This window comes from Heptranchias perlo, chromosome X (assembly GCF_035084215.1).
Source record: "Heptranchias perlo isolate sHepPer1 chromosome X, sHepPer1.hap1, whole genome shotgun sequence".
Taxonomy (NCBI): Eukaryota; Metazoa; Chordata; class Chondrichthyes; order Hexanchiformes; family Hexanchidae; genus Heptranchias; species Heptranchias perlo.
This window is the reverse complement of record NC_090370.1, coordinates 13,628,110-13,655,185: the sequence shown is the minus strand read 5'-3', so window position 1 is coordinate 13,655,185 and position 27,076 is coordinate 13,628,110. Positions and strand designations below refer to the sequence as shown.

The window sequence follows — 27,076 nt, the reverse complement described above, 5'->3', positions numbered from 1 at the left end:
ATAAATCAAAAAGCTTCATTAAATGAACTCTGAACAGTTAAAAAGGAATTTCTAAATAACGCATCTTGAAAGCATATTGCAAATGAATAAAATCATACGATTTACAGTAAGTTTAAACAGAATATATGTGAAGTTGATCTCATGAATGAATCCGTGAACATTTCCTCAGATACCGTGCTACCAAAGGGGGAAAGATTGCTATGGAAACCATGAAGATGACGACAGCTGTAAGGAAAAAAAATGGAATGCAACCTGCTGACAGTCAAAGCTCCATTTAAGGCTTTTAGCATACAAAATAATCAGATTCTTTAAGGCACTCGCCGTCACTTCAGTTAAATGAGACCTGTTCTGTATCCACCTAATTCACCATTAAACACACATCAACAACACTTGAACAATAACAGGATGAACTGTTGCCTTCAAGTTAGAGAATAGTCAATCATTGCAACAATAACCTTGTTACATTCTTCATTTTGTCACTGAGCCGAACAGTGTGCACTGTCCTGACCACTGGTAATAATATGAACAGACATGAATGCAATTACGTTAGAAGTAAAAGATACAGAACTATTATACCACAATTCAGGTCTCTGGACCACACCAGGATATAACTTTCATTGATGTTAATTTAATATATGGAAATGCAACCCTAAGACGAGCACTTCCTCACTGCATTGCTGTGTACACAGGATAGGCTAGCAATAGCACTGAAGTATCACGCAGACATCCACCTTGAGTCGCACAGTCTTCAACAAAAATAGAACCCATTTCTTTAAAAAATTAATTAGCAGATAAAATGGAAACCATGGTATGCTTCAGAAAAGATACAATATTTACCCAAGTGGACACAATGTCACAACACGTGATTCGCACCCTGTGTTCGTATATAGAAGTACAATCGCTAGGATTTTAGTGCAGCATAATGGTGGGACTGAGACATTTTTGTACTACGAACAGTACCCAGCACCATAATTAAAGATCTTGTCCTTCCAAACTTGGATTATGTCTGCAGAGTGCATTCTGAGCTAAACACTAGGATGAATTACTCGTAGGGGCAACTCAAGGTGATGAATTGAGACTATCTCACAAACATATTAGCCCAAATTTTTGATTAACATTTATTTTTACTGTAATGCATTCGTATGCTAAATAAACCTCTTGACAACACTGCGAAAGATATTCGTTAGTCCCCCATTTTCTGAAAATTCTCCCTGCATAAAGCTGCAGTTTTATCTCAGAATCTGCACATTTTATTTTGAAATGTTGCTTTGCCACCATCAGGTTCCCTTTACTTTCCTGTTCCTGTGACATTACACGTCAATTACTTTCATCACCAATGGCTTTCTCATTTGTTTTTCTATTTTCTCCCCAGCCCCTGGACCAGTAATCACCTGTAGCTAGGCAATGCTATGATCAGTCGAAAGTTAGGAAACATGTGACAACAGAACAGAACAGCTATGATTGGAGCTCGGAAGCATCCGTACATTCCCCACCACTAAGGCGTAAGGCATTGGTGCTCCAAATGAAGTCACCACAATGACGTGGGACTACATACATGTCTAATTCAGCCTTGATTGTTGATTACTTTATACACATGGAATAATTCAGCAGCAAAATGTAAGCATTGAATAACTTAGTACGTCATTTCAGATTCGCTATTCCCAGCCCTGATGTTGAATTTCATGGAAATGGATGGAGTTGTTCTGGGCTGTCTGCAGTCTGTCCCTTAACATCCCATCTTTAGTCAACGGGATTAGAATCGAAGAAACACAGAAACAGAAGGCATCAGGACACATTTCAGAAGGAAAGGACAGTTATAGTTAAACACCAGACCAGGTCTGCAGAAAGTAGAAAATGCCCAAGCGACTGCCTTATGGACTTCCTTGGAAAGTTACAGTACGATGGGTAAAGCTGTGATCTTTAAGAGCTGAGCTTTCATTGATACAGGGAGCAGAATTTCTCCACCTACAGACTAAACCCACGGATAAAAGTTACAAATCTCAGAAAAATGTACAGGTTGTGATCACTCCACATTCAACTTCATCTAGTGTCTCCCATCTCCTCAAATTTCAGAATTTAATGAAAGCCCTAATTAAGGCTATCAAAAAAAAATGGTTAGGACTGAGTCATTTGTGCTTTGTATGCCCTGTGTGGGTTTTTGGCCTGAGCTACCTTGAAGAATTGTACTGGAGAGAACAAAGCTTTCATTTTGAAACTGCTAAAAGAAGCTATTTCAGTGCAAGATGTGATCTTCCCATTGAGAGTCTGAGGATTTCATTCACGCCCACACACAGCTTCAGTAACAATTGACGTAGATGGTGGATGTAGAGCTGAAATTCATGAATTACTGCAGTGGAGTTCCCATCAACCAACACAACTGCCTGCAAGACACATGTTGAAATCAGATCAAGGAAAGGATGCTTTTGCTTCTGTTGGTGAAAGTATTTTATGAAAAACTGGGTCACAGTCTATGGGCAATTTTGTTTGAAATGGTACAGAAAATATGACAGAGTAAGGGCTAAGAATTTACTCCATCTGGTAACTGTATGGCTCATTGTAAACTTCTGTACATACATACTGTATTTTAGTAAGCTGCAAACTCACCACAACAAAAGATCTGATATTTGAGAGCAGGACAGGCTGCAATGGCGATGAAGGAGCAGTTATTAATTTGCTCACCAGTGATACACCCAATAGTTCTAAAACTGGAACGTCCTTTGATGCATTTCGGACGAATGTATTCTACATAGTGTTTCAGACAAGATGTCCCAATCCATGCCAGCTACCTTTACCCAAGGCAGACACACACGTCAATGCCAGCTACCGCACTTATTACCACTACAAAATGGATTCCAGTCAGCAAGGGTAAAGTTGCAATATTATTCGGTGAATTACATGTGAGCCTTCTGCTTTTAGGGTTAAACTCAATCAAACCGAATAATTCTTCCCCCACCCCCTCACCACCCTGCTGAATGCCAACACTGAGGTTAAACCCAATTATGCCCAGAAATGTCAACACTGACATAACTGCAATCCTGGTGTAATAAACGCAGGCTCTTTCCCCGTTTGGCAAAGGGTGCACTTAATCTTCTCACTATACCAATGGGCAGCACTGATGTGGAGCATGCCTGCAGTCGACTGCATCATGTACAAAAGCTGAATGAAGGTTCATAGAGGAGGAGGCACTGAGAATGCTGCTAATGATGCACTTTTAGCATTATACTTTTGAATACTGTTGTATTAAGATTTGATTTCATTTTTCCATCCAAAATTGTTTTGCTAATTAAAGCTGAAGTGTTCGGATTACAAACATTCAGCACTCTTTTTGGAAAAAGCATGGATTTGCTCACATGATTTGTTGACCCAAAGTCAGGAAAAAATAAATCAGAAGGCCTGATTGTCAACTCTAGCAAAACAATTTTAGTTATACACTGAGAGCCTATAAAGACAAGTTAGCTGTTTGGTGGAGAGGCATCAATGCTGCCTAGTAAGTCTCTTCTGCACTTTGGAGAAATGCTATTGTAGTTCCCAAGGCAAAGACCAAACAACAGTTTAGACTGAGTTTATTCCCAGAATATCAGGAATCAGCAAATGTTCGGTCTTTCCACTTGCTCCTGTTATAATATATCTGGCACTTCTTAAAAAAAAATCACAAAAGCTTTGTGTTTTACAGTACAACTGCATCTTCTATATTCAATGCACACATATTAATACAAAAATAAACCATTCAGTAATAAAGATTGCAATTACTCACACGTGATTTTCAATAGACATTGGTCCCGTGTGCATGCCAATGGCTTTCTGAAGGTTTCACTCTATGTACTACAACGTCCCTCAGTACACACCATTGTCTGTGTGTTAACAAAGTACCTGGACTTACCAGACACAGATCTGAGAGGATAGTGAAGTTAGAACAGAGGCAGCCTAAATCAAATCAGGCCCTTCTGGATACTATTCTTTGTTTGAAATAGGAACGCTACTAGACTGACATCACATTGTTGATTTATGAAGACGAGCTGATCTCCCATGTCATTGTTTATGGGCAGCATGCCTGCAGTCGACTGCATCATGTACAAAAGCTGAATGAAGGTTCATAGAGGAGGAGGCACTGAGAATGCCGCTAATGATGCACTTTTAGCATTATACTTTTGAATACTGTTGTATTAAGATTTGATTTCATTTTTCCATCCAAAATTGTTTTGCTAATTAAAGCTGAAGTGTTCGGATTACAAACATTCAGCACTCTTTTTGGAGTTTGGAACCTGGTTACGATGTTCAATGTAGTCTCAGTCTGAGCTTTTTGGTTCGAGGTGGGGGGGGGGCAGGGGGAGAAAGAGCCTAATGAATTTTCAAGTTTAAACCAGAGAGAGAAATGGGGGGTCATTATGGTTTTCCTTCAGGTAACTATTAACTTTAAAACAAACTGATAACTCAGGACAGCAGCAAAAAAAAAATTGGACTTTTACTCTCCAAATGGTGGCAGTGCAGAATACACTTAACTATCCATTCTTTGATCACCAGTTCACCTCGAGTCTTTTCACCATGAGAAACAAATAACTGTTGAGACTTATAAAAAGACATGCTGTAATTTAGAGCTGAGATGTGCTGCCACATGCTGGGCTGTGGATGCTGAGTCGTTGAATATGTTCACGGCTGAGATAGATAGATTTTTGGACTCTAAGGGAGTTAAGGGATATGGGGATCAGGCGGGAAAGTGGAGTTGAGGTTGAAGATCAGCCATGATCTGATTGAATGGCGGAGCAGGCTCGAGGGGACGGATGGCCTACTCCTGCTCCCATTTCTTATGTTCTTATGCCACTACGGCCAGGCGCGTTGTAAACCCCTTAGATGCCAACAGGCCAAACATCATCACCCTGACTGTCGTGTTTGGGGTGGGGGGGGGTTAATATCGAGGCTCATGTGTCTTCTTGGGGACTATGAAATATCTGGAATGGAAGTCTGTTCTCTTCTGCTTAGAATAAACTCTTTCAATTGCGCCCAATGCTGGCAATTTGTCAATCTTAGTGGACAATTCTGTCACCGTAATCGGGACCCATAAATGCTCCAATCAACTGCTCCCATGAAACCTCGGGTGTACCCATGAAATGAAGTAGGCAGACCTTGCTGACAATGTCCAAGGTGCAACCACCTACAGTAATTTCCAAAGGTGCCCCACCGACAGGAGAGAAAAAGTTAGGATTCCTTCTGCTGATTGTTATACAATGATCCCTGCCGGAAGGGTGCATAAGTGACTTCAGGTGAGAACAGGATCGAACCCAGCTCTGATGTCCCCAGTGGTCAAATAGCTTGCTGGCACTCACTATCCAGGCTCAAATATGAAGAATGGCCACTTGGGCAAGATGCTTGGGGAACTGTACCCTAGCAACAGCCATCAGCTCCAGGAGAGGAGGGACAAAAAAAAGAGGAAATTAAAATAAAAAGTACTTCGGCAGACTTAACACTACTTGATCAACAGATCAAGTCTCTCAGCTCTTCTTCTATCTCCACTTCCAGCCCCATTTGCTCAATAATCTAACATCTATGTGACATGACATCACTGTTTAAACAGTTAACAACAAAATAAACTCAATAGGCCAAAGCAAACTGGACAGGGGTGAAAGGGAAAATATAGATTTAACATTAACATTACTCTAAAATCAATAGATCGAGAGATTAGAAAACACTGTAATTTATAAAGTGCTCAAAATGACAGCAAGAGATTTTCAGTTGCCTAATAATTAACACTGAAAAACTTCAAATGATACATTTCTACATTTTCTATCCAAGTATAAACATATAATGGGAATTGATTAAAGGAATAACAAAACAGTAGCACCATTTCCTGGCGTATTTATAAAGACTTGCTAGATTTACTGAAGAATCCCCTTAATCCATTAGGGACAAACAGCTGACCTGTGGGAGTTAAAACATTCACTTTTCTATCCTTCATCTTAGAAGGTGATTTTCTCTAGTCTGTGTGTAGCCCCCCTCCAGCGTACAACACTTCCTTAGCTATGAGGGTCGACAACTGATTTGCTCCCAACCCCCTACCAATGGCATCCTACAAGTGTTTTTTGGGAGGAGCTGGTTAATGCAGTGGATTAAGCACATTATGCCTTTTACCTCTGGGACCTGGGTTTGAATCCAGCCCAGATTACACCCAGTCTTTAATGGGAATTTGGCACAAAACTGCCTCTGATTTGATACTAATTGGCAATCTCATTTAGAGAGGCCATAAAATGGCTGGTATTGGAAATGGAACAATGTTGGACTAGTGCAATAGGAGATGCTCTTCTGATGTTAAGATCAATTCAAATTGTTGAGGGCAAAGCACAGAGAGCTGCACTTTACAGTTAACAGTGTTACACTCAGTTGGAAGTACTTGACAACTTGAAATAGGAAAATGTTCCATTTTCCAGCATTAAGATCACTCACCTTGATGAGCACAAAATTCCTTTCCCCCCAAAAATGTGACCTCTAGGAAGTGAAAGAGAGTTGCCCAGTACAACTCATCCTCTCATATTCCCTCTCTCCCTATAGGAAAGTAACTTGCCTCCACTTCTGAAAATCAAGGAATGCTCCAACACATTCTTCTACCAGGCCATCCACAGTCATTGTTTCTAAATGGATAGATCAGTGCAAATTTTGGCCTGGTTAAATATTGGGGCAATGACCAACCATTCACCAACTAAAATCTATATTGGTTGATTATCTTCCTAATATCATTTAGTTTTTATTATACAGTTTTGTTTGCAAGATTCCTTCCTTCTTTCCTCAGTTTGAAGCAGTTTCAGTGGAAGGCTGATACAGCATGCACTATGTCTCGACTCATCACAAATTATGAGTAAGTACTGTGCGACATCACTGCAGTATTACCAGTTTCTATTTTGCATCCTCCTATTTCATGCATTCTCATTGATTCATTCATTTTCTGTCTTGATTTAATTCTAGGTCATTTGACAATTCCCTGATTCAGCTTTTCCATAATAATCTGATTAATTCTTCACAGGAAGCTATTCACCACAGCGTTCTGCTGTTCTACCTACTGGAGCCTCTGGGCTCAATCACACAGGCAAGGTAATAACGGACCGTTCCGGTGCCCGTCTGCTTGAGGTTTCTGAGAAAACCAATGTCTGCGGCACACATTTAAATATACCAACTACAACAAGTGTTCCGGCCTGGGGGAGGTCAGACTTGCGCCAGAAAGCAAACTGATCATAACTTTTTGGGCCACTGTACCAACTCAGCGTTACTCCAGCATGAGATTACCTGCATGAGGTAGTCTTGCTGGAGACAGTTCAGCCGTACTGCTTTTGGATTTAAGAGAATTTTGTTACAGATTTGGCCAATACTACCATTAATTGAGCACCAAGTTGCAGTATAACAGCAATCCTTGCATACAAATAGACTGAAAAGCCAAAGTACCAAGTTGCCAACAACCCCAGGCCATTTACTCCAGTGAATGGATTACTGTTAAACTAAATACAGGTAGAACAGATGGCACCTTATGACTTGACACCTAACCTGCCAGTATGAATGAAGCCCACTGATCATACCAGTCAAGCCAGCTTCCTCTGAGACTTAGAGTACCATTGCGCATATATGTACTCCATCATGCACATGTCTGCAGTGGTGTTTCAGAGGAAGACTAAGCATCGAGTATGTGCACCCAGTGTAACCTGTCCAACACACGTTCTACCCATCTTCTGGTGCACTGTTTACTAATCGAACTTCATACTGCTAGCTAGGTACATAAGCAGCTGCTCCGATACAAAATGTGACACGATGTGCATTGGCTTCTGAAGTGTTTTGTCACCTTGTATCATGTAGGCACAACATTACTGCACCAAGTACTAGCCCAGGTAGGTCTCAATACAAACAACAGAGACATTTCAGATTTGGCGTCTCTGTACCACGATCTTGGCCATGGATTTATGCTGCTATGAATCGAGCTGCGCATTTTTTTTTTAAAAACTTGTTCTTTCAACATGGGTGACACTGGCAAGGCAGTATTTATTGCCGATTCTTATTTGCCCTTAGGATATTAAGAGCTAGCCACATAGTGTGAGACAGAAGTCACATGCAGGCCAGACAAGGTACGGGTAGCAGGATCCCTTCCCTGAAGGACTTCGTGAATCAGTTGGGTTTTCACAGAATGCTTTTTTAGCAGAGTCCTTGAAGGTCCACTAAGTCAGGTGGCCGAACTTATATATTTTTTTATTCGTTCACGGGATGTGGGCATCGCTGGCGAGGCCAGCATTTATTGCCCATCCCTAATTGCCCTTGAGAAGGTGGTGGTGAGCCGCCTTCTTGAACCGCTGCAGTCCGTGTGGTGAAGGTTCTCCCACAGTGCTGTTAGGTAGGGAGTTCCAGGATTTTGACCCAAGTATAGAAGTGGTGTACATTTTACATAGAACTCTTTAGGTGTCAGCCTTGGCTCAGTGGTAGCCTCTGAGTCAGAAGGTAGTGGATTCAAGTCCCACTTGGCTTGAGCACATAATTTAAGCTGACACTAGTGCGGTACTACACTGTCAGAGGTGCCATCTTTTGGATGAGACGTTAAACTGAGGTCCCATCTGCCCTCTTGGGTGGATGGAACAGATCCCACGGCACTACTGGAAGAACAGCGGGGGAGTTCTCCCCGGTGTCCTGGCCAATATTTATCCCTCAACCAACATTACTAAAACAGATTATCTGGTCATTTATTTCATTGTTGATTGTGGTACTTTGCTGTGCGCAAATTTGCTGCCGCTTTTCCCTACATGACAACAGTGACTACTCTTCAAAAAGTACTTAATTGGCTGTAGAGCACTTTAGGCATAATATAAATGCAAGTCTTTCTTTCACATTGGGTCCCCCGAACCCTTCCTCTGATGTGGAGATGCATCAAGGACTATGCAAAAAAAAATGGTCCATGCAAACTGTACAGTCCCAGTTCGCAGTGTAAATACTGGATGAAAATCTGAGTAAAACAAGGCTGTAAGTAATATCCTAAAACGATTCAATCACAACAGCAGCAAAACACCTTGGGGTAGTTACACTGAATCATTTAATAGTTTCATTGGCTTTCAATAATCAGTTTCTTAGTAAATTAAATATTTCTTGATATGAAAAAGCTTTTAAAAATACTAGTGCCTGTGCAACTAAGAAAATGAGCTCAATTTGAAGAGCCTTCCCGAACCAGCGCAATCGGCAGAATCTCGCCATGTCGACATGAGGGCGTGGCCAGTTTTATGGGCGGGGCCTGATCCGGTGACTTGAATCTTGAACCAGTGGAACTTACTTATGTTTAAAATTCCCCGATCTTTTACGACGGTATGGCCGATTCTGCCCGGATTGCGCTGATATTACTAGCGGAAACCCGGCCCCCTTGCAAGTGATAAGCTCTAAAGGAGCACAACTTGACCCAGTGTGTTATTTTTGAAGCCACTGGATAGTTTAGCCAATATCTCCACCTTGGAGCTTTTTCTTGGTCCACAAGTGCATAACAGTCATGTTACTGAAGAGCAGCGTTATAAACTGGGGGCTTTAGGATAATACCTATCTTGGTTTGTCTTTTTATCAAAGGTATTAGAATAAATAGCTTTGCATGTGAGCATCAGACATGCACAAGTTTCCTTTTATGACTGATTGCGTATCTTGTGCAATTTTCCAACAGCTGCAATTTAAATTGTCAAGAACCAAATAGGAAAGTGATAATTAGCAAAATAAACCAGAGTCCTGTCTGCTTCTTCTGAGATACCTGATAAGGCACTATATAAATGCACGTCTTCCCTGTTTCTATAAAGAGATCTGAGGTGTCAAGGGCCGTCAGGAATAGTGTCCTGTCCCCCCCGCCGCCCCCTCCAAAAAAAAGTATGGCCAGTCAATTTGGAGAGAAAAAAAAATCTCACATTACATTCTTTCTCCAAAATATCACTGATGTGATAAAAAGCGACTAAAACAATGTGCACAGCAAAAGGGTAGGGCTGATTTTCAACTGCACAATTACTGAATGCCCTTTAAGGGCATCATAAAGCGTTCACTATAGACCACCTCCTTACTGATCAGGTACCTTTATTAGCATGGTCCTAGAAAGCTGGATTTATATGTAGCAGGAAGCCATAGTCTCACTGGTACTTCAGCACAACAGATACATTGGTTTACATTGATCAATCACTTGGTTACATTTGTCATTTGAAAAAAACGTCTGGCAGAAATGGGCAAATAAAAAAATCCTAATTTAAATTGAATTAAAAAATGAAACATGCAGCAAGTTGCAACTCTGAAGCCAACAATCATACAAGTCGTAGGCACATCCTGACAGGCTGCAGCAGAAATGTGGAGGCCCATTAAAGGGTCTGTGATTTTGTGCATCTGTCTGTGTCAGAATGACAGACATTTTTATTATATAAGTTTGTATGTATGACACATCTACAAATACATGCACGTGGTGCTGCATGACTCAATGTCTCAGGGCTGCACTTATCAATTCTACTTAAACACTGATAATCTATTTGCAGCATTTAACAGAGTGTTATGTGGGTATGATTTGGATCTGAAAACCAGATTATGATACACAGATCAGCAAAGATGACACCATTTATTTTTGATGCCTTATTCTTGATCACTTTCTGTTCCCTTCCCCCTTCTTCGAGCTCCCTCTCCCTTCATTCAGTCCTGGCTTGTCTGCTCATTAAGGTTTCTAAAGGAGAAAAAAAATGCAAGCAAGTAAATGAATGAATCAGCAGCAGTCCCTCAGGGCAGCGTGGGATGCTTCAACTCGTGGGAGAAAGGCTGCTGATGTGACGTGGTTTGGACAACGAGGGAGTCGACAAAGCAATGTTTCAATGTTGCCCTCCATAACAAAGCTCCACCTCCAGAAAACAGCAAAAGCTTCAACAACAAAAGGGCGATTGAGAAGCCGACCAAACCATTTGAAAATTTAAACATTTTACCAGCCTGGAAAATAAGACCTTTCCACACACAATCTCAACAAAATGCATTTTCTGCACAGCGATAATAAATGATGTGGGATTTTAGAAATACACTGCACCACAAAATACTCCTCCATTCATAATATTTGGTGAATAAACTTCAAATTGCAATAATACATGTGATTTTTGCACAGAAATGCTGTCGCAATCCTCACGGGGCAACGGCTCATTGAGAAAAATATTAAAATGTCTAAGATGCAAGAGCTCGCAGTTAGGAGGTACTTCCCTGAAAACAATACGCCATCACTTTCTAAAAATAACAATGGATTTAGACAGGGGTTTCACTGCAATTCCCAGCGAGGTAGCTTCCTGCTCATTGGCGTTTGCCATCAGCCAATCAGACTCTAATCTTCACAGCAACACTGTAGGCAGTTAAATTAACCAGTTGCAGGGATTTTTCCTGTAGTGATATTTTGCAAGATCAGAGAGAATCAAATGTCGCCATCTCCACTGGACTTAACGGGCACTTAAGAAAACACTCGTGAAAAAAAAGTCAAAATTTGAAACAAAGAATTAATTATTCAGTGTGTGTCAGAACACATTCCTCAAAAGTCACTGGTAAAAGAGAGGTGAAATACCCACAAGAATAGCTATAGCTCAACCAGGAATAACATTTAACACTGTACCTCATAGCTTGTATTTCCAAGCTAATAGCTGGGATTTTCCCTCAAAACTATTTGTTCATTGGGATTCCTGTTACACATGAATAAATAACTCTTCCACTCATTTTGTTCATTCATTTGCCCTACCCTGCTGTGACCTACTTACGGAGATCCTGACTCAACACCTGAAGACAATTCAGTACTGCAGGACAACTCACTTGCTGCAGATGGCTCTGGACAATATGAATAAAAGGAGCCGAGCCGATTCCAAGGCAATGTAATAATGCTGCTCTCACACTTCTCAAGTGGCTAAACTGATATAACTGACCGAAGTCCTACAATCCAGTGTGGAATGTGCAAAAGATGTGCATAATGATTTAACAAAAATGTAGAAAATGCCAATTTACCCACAAGGGTCAGCGTGCCCGGTGAGGAAGTACCAGACCGAATAGAGACGGTGTCCCATCAACATCAGGAGCTGCAGTTCCTCAGGCACCAGGGTACAGCGCACTTGAGAAAGCACAAAACACTCTACAGACACAGGGCTACATGCTGCAGTTGCTTAGTAACTTCAAGTCTACAGCTCTAAATGTCATAGTTTACTATTAAACAATTAATGCTGTTGGGACCATTGAGCTAATGTAGAAAAAGGGATGTCAAGAGATACACTACAACAGGAAGGTTAAACATTGCAAGGCACTCGGAAAATATTCTTCAATTTCAAAACAAGCCAGACGGAACCACACTTTGGACTGTTTATGCAATTGAGAATTGTAAATTCTACTTTTACTGTACCTCAGTATATTAATGCCACCCTGTCCTACAGTTTTGCACTCATTTAGAACCGAGAAATGTTGAAAACAGAAGTTTGAGAAACAGGATCGATGGCCCACAACACTCTGCAGTGGTGGTCAACCTGTTCATTTGGTGTTCTCCCAATATTGTATACAAAAGAAACAACTATAGTGCCAAATGTATTTAAGAATATCTAATGTAGTGGAAAATTTTGTAGTGCAAGTAAAATAACTTGCAAAATCAAAGTCTAAAAACCTAAAGTAGTCATCTTACAAGTGATCCCATTGTTAAATATATTTATGCCACATTTTTTAAAAAGATGTTATGTATGTGTCTCAATTAACTTGTTTATTTAATATTCAGTATATTAAAATGCATCAAAAAGAGAAACCCATTTTAAATGCAAAAAATAATTTGAACTCTAGATATAACAAAAAGTATGTAATATAGAGCCAAAATGCAAACTGTACATACTTGACAGTTTTTCAATGGAGAGTCACCTATTATCAAAGGATACTGGTCAGCACATAGCAAAGAACAATTAACCTCAAGTTCCTTTGCACAGATGGCACGAGCAAGTCCCCATTATCTTGAATGGGGACCAACCCTATGACAAAAAGGTACCTTTTTTTGCAATTACAGTTCATGCTTTTCCATCGAGTCACCATCATGCCCTGACAGATGCTGACCATGTATTACTGAGGACGTGCGATACCGGACAGTTGACTTATTACACCTGAAACCAGCTATCAAAAGATAGTCATTATGTTCCATACCATAGATTTTATATTTATTCGTTACATATCAATTATTAATATCCCTTTAAAGTACTTAAATTAAATGAGAACTGCATAGCTATTACAATCAACCCTTCTTTCATTTAAATAAATCATGAGTCTAAATCGGAGTTAATAATTTTTAATTTCTGTCCTCCCGTGCAATTATGTTAAAGTTTCTCATGACTGCCCTTTAACAAGGCTTTAATGGTACTTAACAAGCACATTTTCTTCCCACTAATTTCCATAAACAAATTTTAGCCCAGAGGAACTCAGAGTAGCTTTAAAAAAGTTAGCGTTTTCTACCAATTTTGATCACTTGTTTACTCACATCTACCATTTCATAAAAAAAATACACTGAGTAAAATATTGCATTAAGTGACCAGCAGGACAATGGCCCAGAGGCCAAGTTTGGAAACCTGAGGAAAAGTGAATGGGAAAGAGGAAGAGAGACAATCCTAAAATATAATACACAATATAGTAACGTGGAATACCTTAACATAAGGTACTTTCCCCTCCCCCACAACATACATTGTGATACTTTTCATTTTGTGCATTTTCAAGCATGCCACCTATTAAATATGTTAATCAAAATCTCTACTATGGATGACAAATGAAGAGAAATACAGATGAAATGCTTGTTCCAGTATTTAAAAAGACAAAACAAAATAGGGACTATATTTAACACAGCCTTAACATACTGCATTCATTCTGAAATTTCAAGAACATGCCAGTGTGTCAGCTGCACTTTCTACCAAATAACTAGAACAGCTTCTGAAAATTTAAATCAACTCACCACAGCAGTATTTGTTGTCTTATACTGGAAGTGGCATTGTGCTTACAAAGGGAGCTTTCCTTGCTAGAATCAGTTGCATCGTAACATGCCAAGCATCCAATTCAACAACTGACTAAATCTTTCTCTGTGAGAAAGCCCCCATTGCTGCTACGACAAGCCAATTGTTCTTACGAGCTCAGAATCAGACTTCCTCCAGCTGCTGAATGAGGGGTCACCGGGAACTGAGCCAAACTTGAACACTTCACAGATACAGCTACACTACGTTCCTTTTTGTAGGAGCGTCACAGTACACAGCTATTCCTCCCCTGTGCTTATTTTAGCCCATACAAGATGATTTGCTGAAAATCAATGCAGAGCTTTCTCTGTGCATTTGCAAAAAAATGTTTCATTCAAATTGACACAGCAGCTGCTGTTAGCACTGTTGACAGGCTTTTCCATTTGTGGAAGGCAAACAGCTTACCATTAGATTTTTTTTTCCTAATAACTACCCTCTGCAAAATTGCTAAAATTCCAAAGTATGTCAAATGGCCTGAAAATGGCATCCCCTTGAGAATAAGTCACATCAGTCTGGGGCAGTGGGAGGAAAAGAAAGAGCAAAGAAAATTGGCTAGGGAAATTCCTCCCATATCACATCCATGAATCAATCTGTACTTGAATATGTTCTTATACTACAACTTCTCCCATAACTGAAGAGGGATGAGAAGAAAGCTGAAAATAATCCTAGACATCTTTTAACATTGCACAAAATCTTCAAATCAAAACATAAGACAATATACTGCAGACGGCAATATCAGGTTTTGGAGGTTAGGAAATAAAGGGGTAAAATACTTCACTGTGTAATTTATATGGAGGTTTACAGTTGCTCCTTGGCACTGTATAACCCTCCCTCATATACCACTTCCTATAGAACACATGTTGCTCATCATTCTTCATTCAGACTGAAAGACTTATATATAAAAAAACAACGGCCCTCAGAGACAATGTTGTGTGACACAGGCCTGATCTACAAGTTAAACTTTCAATTCATTTTAGGCAGTCTGGAGCGCTTCAGCTATGGAGAGAGACTGGGAAGATTGGGTTTGTTTTCCTTGGAGCAGAGGAGGCTGAGGGGGGACATGATTGAGGTGTACAAAATTATGAGGGGCACAGATAGGATGGATACTAAGGAGCTTTTTCCCTTCGTTGAGGGTTCTATAACAAGGGGACATAGATTCAAGGTAAAAGGCGGGAGGTTTAGAGGGGATTTGAGAAAGAACTTTGTCAAGGGAAGATCATGTCTGACTAATTTGATTGAATTTTTTGAGGGGGTGACTAGGCATGTGGATGAGGGTAACGCAATGGATGTGGTATACATGGATTTCAGTAAGGCCTTCGATAAAGTCCCCCACAGGAGACTGGTCAAGAAGGTACGAGCCCATGGAATCCAGGGTGCCTTGGCACTTTGGATACAAAACTGGCTTAGTGGCAGAAGGCAGAGGGTGATGGTCGAAGGTTGTTTTTGTGACTGGAAGCCTGTGGCCAGTGGGGTACCACAGGGATCGGTGCTGGGTCCCTTGCTGTTTGTGGTCTACATTAATGACTTGGATATGAATGTAAAAGGTATGATCAGTAAGTTCGCTGATGATACAAAAATTGGTAGGGTGGTAAATAGCGAGGAGGATAGCCTCAGTCTGCAGGACGATATAGATGGGTTGGTCAGATGGGCGGAACAGTGGCAAATGGAATTTAACCCGGAAAAGTGCGAGGTGATGCACTTTGGAGGGAATAACAAGGCAAGGGAATACACAATGAATGGGAGGACCCTAGGCAAGACAGAGGGTCAGAGGGATCTTGGTGTGCAAGTTCACAGATCCCTGAAGGCGGCGGAACAGGTAGATAAGGTGGTAAAGAAGGCATATGGGATACTTGCCTTTATTAGCCGAGGCATAGAATATAAGAGCAAGGAGGTTATGATGGAGCTGTATAAAACACTGGTTAGGCCACAGCTGGAGTACTGTGTGCAGTTCTGGTCGCCACACTACAGGAAGGATGTGATCGCTTTGGAGAGGGTGCAGAGGAGATTCACCAGGATGTTACCAGGGCTGGAGCGCTTCAGCTATGAAGAGAGACTGGGAAGATTGGGTTTGTTTTCCTTGGAGCAGAGGAGGCTGAGGGGGGACATGATTGAGGTGTACAAAATTATGAGGGGCACAGATAGGATGGATACTAAGGAGCTTTTTCCCTTCGTTGAGGGTTCTATAACAAGGGGACATAGATTCAAGGTAAAAGGCGGGAGGTTTAGAGGGGATTTGAGAAAGAACTTTTTCACCCAGAGGGTGGTTGGAGTCTGGAACTCACTGCCTGAAAGGGTTGTGGAGGCAGGAACCCTCACAACATTCAAGAAGCATTTGGATGAGCACTTGAAATGCCATAGCATACAAGACTACGGACCAAATGCTGGAATATGGGATTAGAGTAGACAGGGCTGATGGCCGGCACGGACACGATGGGCCGAAGGGCCTCTATCCGTGCTGTATAACTCTATAACTCTATGACTCTATAGATGAATCCACAGGTACACTTTCAGATACTAATCAAAAAAGCATTACATCTCAAAGAGCACTCTAGTAACGTCTCTTTGAGTATCACAGACAGTTGACCAAAAAGCGTACCACATGAGACTGACCTGGCACTAGGGCAGCCAGGCAGGACAAACTCTGTGTCAATGCTTTTCCTACTTCCCCAATGACAGGTAAAGGGCACTTTTCTCCACCAGTTTTCTCCCTCTCCAATGCACCAAGGGAATATGTTCATAAGTCTGGAGAGGCCAGGAAGATCCCCATGACCAAAGACAAGGAGATAGATAACAAAGGTACACCGAGCACTGCTGCCCCGAACAGGGGTGACCCTTGTAAATCAGATCCACAATTTCTTCAACAGCTTGGGTAACAGCATCAATTCCGTGCAATAGTTATCAGTGTGGTGCTGGTACAGAGATGTTGCAGTAAAGTTCCAAACCAATCCCTGCTGGAAATCTCTGTAGCTCTGCCCCCCTATTTAGAGAGGAACTGGCTACCAACAAAGTCTGATGCCTTGACAGTGGTTTAATGTAGTTTGAGCTTTAAGCTAATATCTCTTCCAAAGAGACAGGGTTGGCCTCCCAATCAACACTTTGGAGAACCTGAACCCAGACCTTGCATCTAGAAATGAATAATGTCTGACATAAGGCTCAAAGCCTGCCTCCTCATCTCTATGAGTGGATCTTGATCAAGACTAATGCTGGATTCTTTCTTAGGGGGGTCTGCACTTTTATATAAAAGTAGTATGCAAGATATTAAAAGGCAAGAGAGACAATCCTGGATAAATTTGGATGCCAAGAAGGGGATCCTTGGCCAACTTTACCATCTGATAATGGGTGAAAATGAACTGAAGGTGGAACAAACAAAACTCAATCCCTCATACAATGCACCATTCCTGCACAGAAAGGGTGGGAAGACCTGCTCCCAGGGCTCTTCCAATGTCACTCTTCAACCAGCTGCTAAGAGATGCAAAATAGTGGCCGAGGTAACAATTCCCCACCATGCTGTGACAGAAACAGCCCAGCCTCTGCTCTCTCCGCCTTTGTATAGATGAGATCACAAACTTGCTATGCGCAATATTGGCATTGAAATAGTGTCTCATCTCCACTACACCACCCCTACCGTACTAAGGAGGACCCCAGCTTTTTTTTTAAAAAAGAAAATAAATTTTGGATTTCAAACTCACAAACATATGCCAATATGTTTCTGCCAATACTGATATCTCAGAGTAGAAATAGTAATAGTACTGAACACCAAAAAAAAGCATTCAATCCACTCCTCTAGGATACCCTTTAAATTAATTTTCTGTTCATGTTTTGAGCAACAGAAAAACATACAAAAAAAATTAAGAAAAAATCATGGCCCTTCAAGGTTCAGTAGTTCAATATTGTTAATTATTAATGGAGCTATGAACGTAAACAGGAGCCATCTCATTTTCTTGGAGCAAGCTCACAACGTAGGCGGCAATCGTCTTAAACTACATTCATTCAGTGGTTGGCTGCAGTTTGCAATGAACCAGTTCTGTCAGAACTCAAGGCAGATCTCAATGAGCAACGATGAAGCAAAACTCAATTCAACTAAATACTTAGCATGAATTATTCAAGGTGTGAACTGATGCAACACTCGATTCTAATGATCCAATTCAGTCAAGATCATGTTGATCCAACTCAAACGTCCACACTTATCTGTGCTCTTTTAGTATATGGTACCAAGTTGCAGTCTAATGTTAAAATACCCCAAAATTTTGCCAACATCAAAAGCAGCGAAACTAAATACTTTTATCAGAAGTTAAATAGTTCCACACTGCAGTAAACAGGCCATAACAATACAGTTCATTTGTTTACGATCAACCATGACAACAATTCTGTTCACACTTAGCTAGGGCTGGTAATGGGCATATATATCATGGTCATTATATTATCTCAACGGCTAAAGGGGAAGGAAAATCTAGGGGTAGTACTTTTGGTTCAAAGTACTTCCCCTTTTTATATAAAATAGGAGCAGGAGTAGGCCATTCGGCCCTTCGAGCCTGCTCCGCCATTCAATATGATTATGGCTGATCCTCTATCTCAATACCATATTCCTGCTCTCTCCCCACACCCCTTGATGCCTTTTGTGTCCAGAAATCTATCTAGCTTCTTCTTAAATATATTCAGTGACGTGGCCTCCACAGCCTTCTGTGGTAGAGAATTCCACAGGTTCACCACCCTCGGAGTGAAGAAATTTCTCCTTATCTCAGTCCCAAATGTCCTACCACTCCTGACAATGTGACCCCTCGTTCTGGACCCCCCCAGCCAGGGGAACATCCTCCCTGCATCCAGTCTGTCCAGCCCTGTCAGAATTTTATATGTTTCAATGAGATCCCCTCTCATTCTTCTAAACTCGAGTGAATACAGGCCAAGTCAGCCCAATCTCTCCTCATTCGACAGTCCTGCCATCCCAGGAATCAGTCTGGTGAACCTTCGCTGCACTCCCTCTATGGCAAGTATATCTTCTCGTAGGTAAGGAGACCAAAATTGTACACAATACTCCAGGTGTAGTTTCACCAAGGCCCTGCATAACTGCAGTAAGACATCCTTGCTCCTGTACTCAAATCCTCTTGCAATGAAGGCCAACATAACATTTGCCTTCCGAACTGCTTGCTGCACCTGCGTATTTGCTTTCAGTGACTGGTGTACAAGGACACCCAAGTCCCTTTGCACATCAACATTCCCCAATCTATCACCATTTAAATAATACTCTGCCTTTCTGTTTTTTCTTTGAAAAGTGGATAACTTCACATTTATCCACATTATACTGCATCTGCCATGTATTTGCCCACTCACTCAACTTGTCTAAATCGCCTTGAAGCCTCTTTGCATCCTCCACACAACTCACGATCCCACCTAGTTTTGTGTCATCAGCAAACTTGGAAATATATTATTTGGTTCCCTCATCCAAATCATTGATATATATTGTGAATAGCTGAGGCCCAAGCACTGATCCCTGCGGTACCCCACTAGTCACTGCCTGCCACCCCAAAAAAGACCCATTTATTCCTACTCTCTGTTTCCTGTCTATTAACCAATTTTCAATCCATGCCAGTATATTACCCCCAATTCCATGTGCTTTAATTTTGCACACTAACCTCTTATGTGGGACTTTATCAAAGGCCTTCTGAAAATCCAAATAAACCACATCCACTGGTTCTCCCTTATCTATTCTACCAGTTACATCCTCAAAAAACTCCAGTAGGTTTGTCAAACATGATTTCCCTTTCATAAATCCATGTTGACTTTGTCTAATCCCACTGATATTTTCGAAGTGTCCTGTTATCACATCCTTTATAATAGACTAGCATTTTCCCTACTACTGATGTTAGGCTAACCGGTCTGTAGTTCCCTGTTTTCTCTCTCCCTCCTTTTTTAAATAATGGGGTTACATTTGCCACCCTCCAATCTGCAGGAACTGTTCCATAATCTATAGAATTTTGGAAGATGACAACCAATGCATCCACTATTTCCATGGCTACCTCTTTTAGTACTCTGGGATGCAGATTATCAGGCCCTGGGGATTTATCCGCTTTCAGACCCATTAATTTTTCCAGCATTATTGTTTTACAAATACTAATTTCCTTTAATTCCTCCTTCTCACTAGTCCCTTGGTTTCCTAGCATTTCTGGGAAGTTATTTGTGTCCTCTTCCGTGAAGACAGAACCAAAGTATTTGTTTAATTGCTCTGCCATTTCCTTGCTCCCCATTATAAATTCTCCTGTTTCTGACTGTAAGGGACCTACATTTGTCTTCACTAATCTTTTTCTTTTTACATACTTGTAAAGCTTTTACAGTCCACTTTTATGTTCCTTGCAAGTTTACTCTCACTCTATTTTTCCCCTCTTAACCAATCTCTTGGTCCTTTTTTGCTGAATTCTAAACTGCTCCCAATTCTCAGGCTTGCTACTTTTTCTGGCAACTTTATATGACTCCTCTTTGGATCTAATACGAGCCTTAATTTCTTTTGTTAGCCATGGTTGGGCCGCTTTTCCTTTTGTGTTTTTGCACCAGAAAGGAATGTATAATTGTTGCAATTCATGCATTCGTTCCTTAAATGTTAGCCATTGCCTATCCACCGTCATGCCTTTTAATGAAGCTTCCCAATCTATCATAGCCAACTCACTCCTCATACCTTCGTAGTTTCCTTTGTTTAGATTTAGGACCCTAGTTTCGGATTGGACTACTTCACTTTCCATCTTAATGAAGAATTCTATCATGTTATGCTCACTCTTCACTAAAAGGACCTCGCACAACAAGATTATTAATTAACCCCTTCTCATTGCACAATACCCAATCTAGGATAGCCTGTTCCCTGGTTGGCTCCTCAACGTACTGGTCTAAAAAACCATCTCTTACACACTCCAGGAATTCATCCTCCACAGTATTATTCCTAATTTGGTTTGGCCAGTCTATGTGCAGATTAAAGTCACCCATGATTACTGTAGTACCCTTGTTACATGCATCTCTAATTTCCTGTTTGATCCCATCCCCTACATTACCACCACTGTTTGGAGGCCCATAGACAACTCCCACCAGTGTTTTCTGCCCCTTGGTGCTTCTTAACTCCACCCAGACTGATTCAACAACTTGATTTTCTGAGCCAATATCCTTTCTCACTGTTGCTCTGATTTCATCCTTTACTAACAACACCATCCCACCTCCTTTTCCTTTCTGCCTGTCCTTCCTAAATATCGAATACCCTTGGATATTCAACTCCCAGCCTTGGTCACCCTGCAGCCATGTCTCCGTAATTGCCATTATATCATATCCGTTTACATCTATTTGCGCTGTTAATTCGTCTACCTTATTACGAATGCTTTGTGCATTCAGATAGTGCCTTTAGATTTCTCTTTTTAATATTTTTAGACATCTTAACATTTTTTTGTACTATGGCCCTATTTTTCTTATTACCACTTTTTCTTTCCCGGACCCTATTTGTTGTCTTTTGTTTGTACGCTCTGTCCCTTCCTGACACAATCTGGTTATCCTTACCCCAATCACTTTCCTGCACTGCTTCTTTGTCTTTTCTCTTTCGCATTCTAGATTTCTCTCCACCGGGACCCTCCCCCCCCCACCTTATTTAGTTTAAAGCCCTATCTACCTCCCTAGCTATTCGATTCGCGAGAACTCTGGTCCTAGCATGGTTCAGGTGTAGTCCCTCCCAACGGAACAGCTCTCTCTTTCCCCAGTACTGGTGCCAGTGCCCCACGAATCAAAACCCACTTCACCTACACCAAACTTTGAGCCGCGCATTCATCTCCCTGATCCTATTGAACCTGTGCCAATTTGCTCGTGGCTCAGGTAATAATCCAGAGATTACCACCTTTCTGGTTCTGGTTTTTAATTTAGTCCCTAGCTGCTCAAACACTCTCAGCAGAACCTTTTTCTTAGTCCTACCTATGTCGTTGGTACCTACATGGACCACGACAACTGGATCTTCCCCCTCCCACTCCAAGTTCTTCTCCAGCCCAGAGATGTCCTTAACCCTGGCACCGGGTAGGCAACACAGCCTTTGGGACTCATGCTTCTGGCTGCAGAGAACAATGTCTATCCCCCTAACTATACTGTCGCCTCCTACAATCACCTTCTTTTTCACTCCCCCAACTTGAACAGCTTCCTGTACCACGGTGCCGTGGTCAATTTACTCGTCCTCCCCGCAGTCCCTGCACTTGTCGACAAGGGTTGCAAGAACCTCAAATCTATTGGACAAGCGCAGGGACTGAGGCTCCTGCAATACTACCTCCTGGATCCCCATACCTGCCTCACTCGCAGTCACACCCTCCTGTCCCTGACCACTTGTCAATTCTGAAGTATTTAATCTAAGGGGTGTGGCTGCTTCCTGGAGCAAAAGGTCCAGGTCGCTTTCTCCCTCCCTGATGTCTCGCAATGTCCACAGCTCGGACTCCAGCTCCTCAACTCGGAGCCGAAGTTCCTCGAGCCGCAGACACTTACTGCAGATGTAGTCACCTTTATAGAAGAAAATATATATAATACATTGGACAGAACATTACAGGAACAGCAGGAGTCGTGATATCAAACTGGCATGAGAGGCATCTGACCCCAACAAATCACAACTCAGACTGGGAAACATGCACCCCGAGCCAGCAGTGCAGTTGTCAGGGATCTCGCGCCTCCGGAACGCCGCTGAGGTCAGTTCAAAGTTGCAGCTCCAGCCATTTAAGTAGAGTGTGGTCGTTGAGCGGATTGAGGATAGGCTTCTGCCTAAAATTAAGATGCTCAGGGCTTTCTCATCGGATAGGTCAATCCCACAATGTCCTTTGGATTTTTCTAGTGCCATTTTTCCCCAGAAATGTTTTCTTTTTTTCCCCCAGCCAATTTTCTCCCTTTCTGTCTTGAAGGTACTGGTTCCATGAGTTGCCCTCTGGTATCTTACCCAAATGGCCTTTATTCATGCTCGAGCCTCAGCGGTGAATATCAACAGCTTATTCAAACATGGGGTTAGCATGGGTGCGGGGAGGGAAAAGATCAGCAGAAAAGGTTGAACCTGAATCTGCCCCTGCCCTCACCAGACAACCACACACATGCACTTCCAGCATGGATTACTGAATAACAATTAAGAGTGGAAACCCTGGCCAATTTTACCCTCCCTAACCAAGGGGTACAGAGGCTTACTGTAGCATCCCTACTGGTACCCCAGCTGAGATCAGTCAATTCAGTACATAAAGATCAAACCTGGGACCTTCTAGCCCGTATGGCTCAGATAATCATTGGAGAAACTTACTGAGCCATCTGGGGGGCTCCAGAATTTATTCATCCTGATTCCCAAATAATATCACAGTTAACCGGTGCCTCAAAGAGTTTTATTTGTAATCCAAAGCCATAAATAGTAATGGAGAATGATGACTCTGGTTATTGCAATGTCAACAAGCCCATAGGACAGTGACAGATTTATCAATGCACTTCTTAATCTTAGGACAGTGTTGTCCAATAGAAATCGCTGACTAACCACAGATGTCGCTACAGTGACACCATTTTAGCCACATGCACTAATTTTAGTAGAAAACACCTGACAAACAATACAGGTAAATGTACTTCACATATATATTTACTTAACAAATATTTACCACCATTCAGTGCGAAACTTTGCAGTCTCTCTCTTTTACCAAAGTTTAAAATTCTACCATGAATTTATCAAAAACACCACATCTTAGTGCAACTTCTAGGTTTTTGTCCAGCAATTGCTGAGAATATTGACTCACGAGACTCGCCAGCCCCGGCCCCCAGTCTCCCTCCAGACACAGCATCCCCCCGCTCCACCGCTCTCCCTCCAGACCCGCCCGCGCCCCCCCCGCCCCTCTCCCTCCAGACCCGCCCGCGCCCCCCCCGCCCCTCTCCCTCCAGACCCGCCCGCGCCCCCCCCGCCCCTCTCCCTCCAGACCCGCCCGCGCCCCCCCGCCCCTCTCCCTCCAGACCCGCCCGCGCCCCCCCCGCCCCTCTCCCTCCAGACCCCCCCTCTCCCTCCAGACCCGCCCACGCCCCCCCCGCCCCTCTCCCTCCAGACCCGCCCACGCCCCCCCGCCTCCCTCCAGACCCGCCGCTCTCCCTCCAGACCCGTCCACCCCCGCCCTCCCTCCAGACCCGCCCCCGCCCCTCCAGACCCGCCCTCCCTCCAGACCCGCCCCCGCCCCTCCAGACCCGCCCCCCCTCCAGACCCGCCCCCGCCCCTCCAGACCCGCCCCCCCTCCAGACCCGCCCACGCCCCCCCGCCTCCCTCCAGACCCGCCGCTCTCCCTCCAGACCCGTCCACCCCCGCCCTCCCTCCAGACCCGCCCCCGCCCCTCCAGACCCGCCCCCCCACCCCCGCCCTCCCTCCAGACCCGCCGCCCTCCCTCCAGACCCACCGCCGCCCCTCCAGACCCGCCCCCCCACCCCCGCCCTCCCTCCACCCCCGCCCCTCTCCCTCCAGACCCAGCCCCTCTCCCTCCAGACCCAGCCCCTCTCCCTCCAGACCCAGCCCCTCTCCCTCCAGACCCAGCCCCTCCACCCCCGCCGCTCTCCCTCCAGACCCAGCCCCTCCACCCCCGCCCCTCTCCCTCCAGACCCAGCCCCTCCACCCCCGCCGCTCTCCCTCCAGACCCAGCCCCCCCCCAACCCTTTCCCTCCAGACCCGCCCGCAACCCCCAGACCCGCCCACATCCCCCACAATGGTGAAAAAACGCCCACACTCTGCTTTTCCTCTTACCATTTTACCAACAAATGTACAAAAAGATTAAAGTTCACATGCATGCATCACGCAAATCTGAGTATTGAGATCACATGCCCAATGAGTGTCTATTACTCAATTTTTATTTACTAATCAAAAATGCAATTAGCCACATCTGGATTCCCAAATAGCCACATGTGGCTGGTGGCTAATATATTGGACAACAACGTCTTAGGACATCCTGTAAATGTAAAAGAATGAAACTAGCTCAACTCATCCCAAATGAGCCCTCAATCTGCAGGAGACAACAGAGCAGAACTTTTTGCCCCAGAAGTCCTTGCCTGGATATTTTGAAAAATCTCTCCTTTAAAAGGGAGAATTCAATTTCCTTTGAACCTTATGACTCGAAAATTTTTAGAAGAATACAACTGCACAATTGGGTATGGTGGAACCACATTTGGCAGGATGGTGAAGGTGGGAGGGGGTGTTGCCTGCATTGTTTACCTCAACATATCTGGGAACAGAACTGCCTGCTAAAAACTGAAGATTGACATTTGTAAATAGCGGAGGACAGAATTCCCTTCAGCATGTGGAGTAGGTAGCATTTGAAAATTCACACAGTTTTGCAACTTGAGAATAATTTGGTCTGAAGGGGTTTGTGGAGGGGTCCGCTTCAGACACTGACAGACTTGAAATGTCAAATTGCTACGCTTTCTCAGCGGAACCTTTAACAGAGGCACCAAAGGAGAGCGGGTGGAATCCAAGATCTGAAAACTCATGAGTAGTAGATAGGCCAAAATTAGTCTCCTCAGGAAGAGACAGGCACTTGTGGGAGAGGAAAACAAGTCAGTGCCAAAAGGTGTCAATGGGCCTTGTGATGCAAGCTGTGTCCAAAGGTTCCCTACCTAAGTTACAAAATTTGTTTGAGAGCTAATGCCAGAGTGCTTGCCATACATAAAGCATGATGTGGAGATGCCGGTGATGGACTGGGGTTGACAATTGTAAACAATTTTACAACACCAAGTTATAGTCCAGCAATTTTATTTTAAATTCACAAGCTTTCGGAGATTTTCTCCTTCCTCAGGTAACATTTACCTGAGGAAGGAGAAAATCTCCGAAAGCTTGTGAATTTAAAATAAAATTGCTGGACTATAACTTGGTGTTGTAAAATTGTTTACAATACATAAAGCAAGCAGTTCACTAAGGTTGAAAGAGAAGGAATCCAGACAAAAAGAGAGTGAATGACTGATGCAATTCATGTCAGGAAGTGAGAACCTGAGACCCACTGACACATTAAGCTATTGTTGGTTCCAGACATCATCACCAACAGCATCGCTGCCCCCTTATAACTGAGGTTATTAGTACAACAGGTTAGAAACCAAATCATTCCCAAAAAGTATTTGCATTGATCAGTACCAGAGCTACAACATCAAGCTTTGCAAAGCCATCCATGTCGGGTGCTGCCTGGGGATTTGTACCCCACACTAGCAATCAATACAGAAACAGATATACAAAAAGGGTTAGAACAGACAACACTCAAAGTTACAATGCTCGGTAATTCAACCAAGGAATTCTGTTGAATTCATCAACCAAAAGAGAGACATTCAAGTTATTTGTGAATACTTTATCAGCAGAATCATCACAAACTTCATTTCCAAGCCCATCAAAAAAACAAGCCTCTAGCCAAGTTTCCACTTAATATAAACAATGCAGATTTTATAGCAGCACAGGCAACTTGTTTCCCATATCTCTTCCTCTCAAGATATCAACCTGATCTGATACGGATTTCATGTATCACACGAACAGAATGAGCACCCAATGTTTACCCCTTGTGGAGCCATTTTGTTAACATTAGAGACTTGGAGACCTGTCCTACTTTTCAAGTGCAGATAGTCAGTCTTTCACAAACAACACTTTGGTAAATAGGCAACAGATGAACGTTACAAAAGAAGCTTTTAGGTGATATTTTTAAAAAGTGTTGTCACCAATGCTTTTTTTTTTAAACACGCTATATATAAAAGATTTATTAGTGCTATTACCTTGCAACTGCCCTACTGCAATGACATGCTATGGTTGACATCCCAAACTTGCTGACCCATGAACTAAAATTACATGGGGCAACAGCACCGTATCAGTCCAATTAAATATATTAAAAACTTTGACTGGAAAGAGGGATTGGAAAGGGGCAATGTCACAGACAAATTTTTAACCTAGAGGGTGAGCAGGCAGGCTGCTCCGAGACCTTTGCAATACTGCTTCCGAGCTAGACTAGGTGTGCAAATACTGCCTACGGGAACTAATCCTCTAATGACCACTGCTTGTCATGTTTCTCCCATCTCCTCCTCCCCAATGATGTGTGAAGCAGAAACTAAGCGTG

The 27,076-nt window shown here is 42.7% G+C and overlaps 1 protein-coding gene across 9 annotated transcripts in view; it reads right to left on the bottom strand.

The window, feature by feature from the left end:
* LOC137307292 (R3H domain-containing protein 2) overlaps positions 1-27,076 on the bottom strand; it is a 172,806-nt gene that overhangs the window by 109,902 nt on the left and 35,828 nt on the right. The window contains exon 1 of one of the 9 annotated variants that reach the window (XM_067976747.1): positions 3,755-3,772. The exons of the other annotated variants lie outside the window; for them this stretch is intronic. The gene's annotated coding sequence lies outside the window, so the exon portion shown is untranslated. Of the gene's footprint in view, positions 1-3,754; positions 3,773-27,076 lie in introns of those variants that run through there. 9 annotated transcript variants of the gene reach the window in all.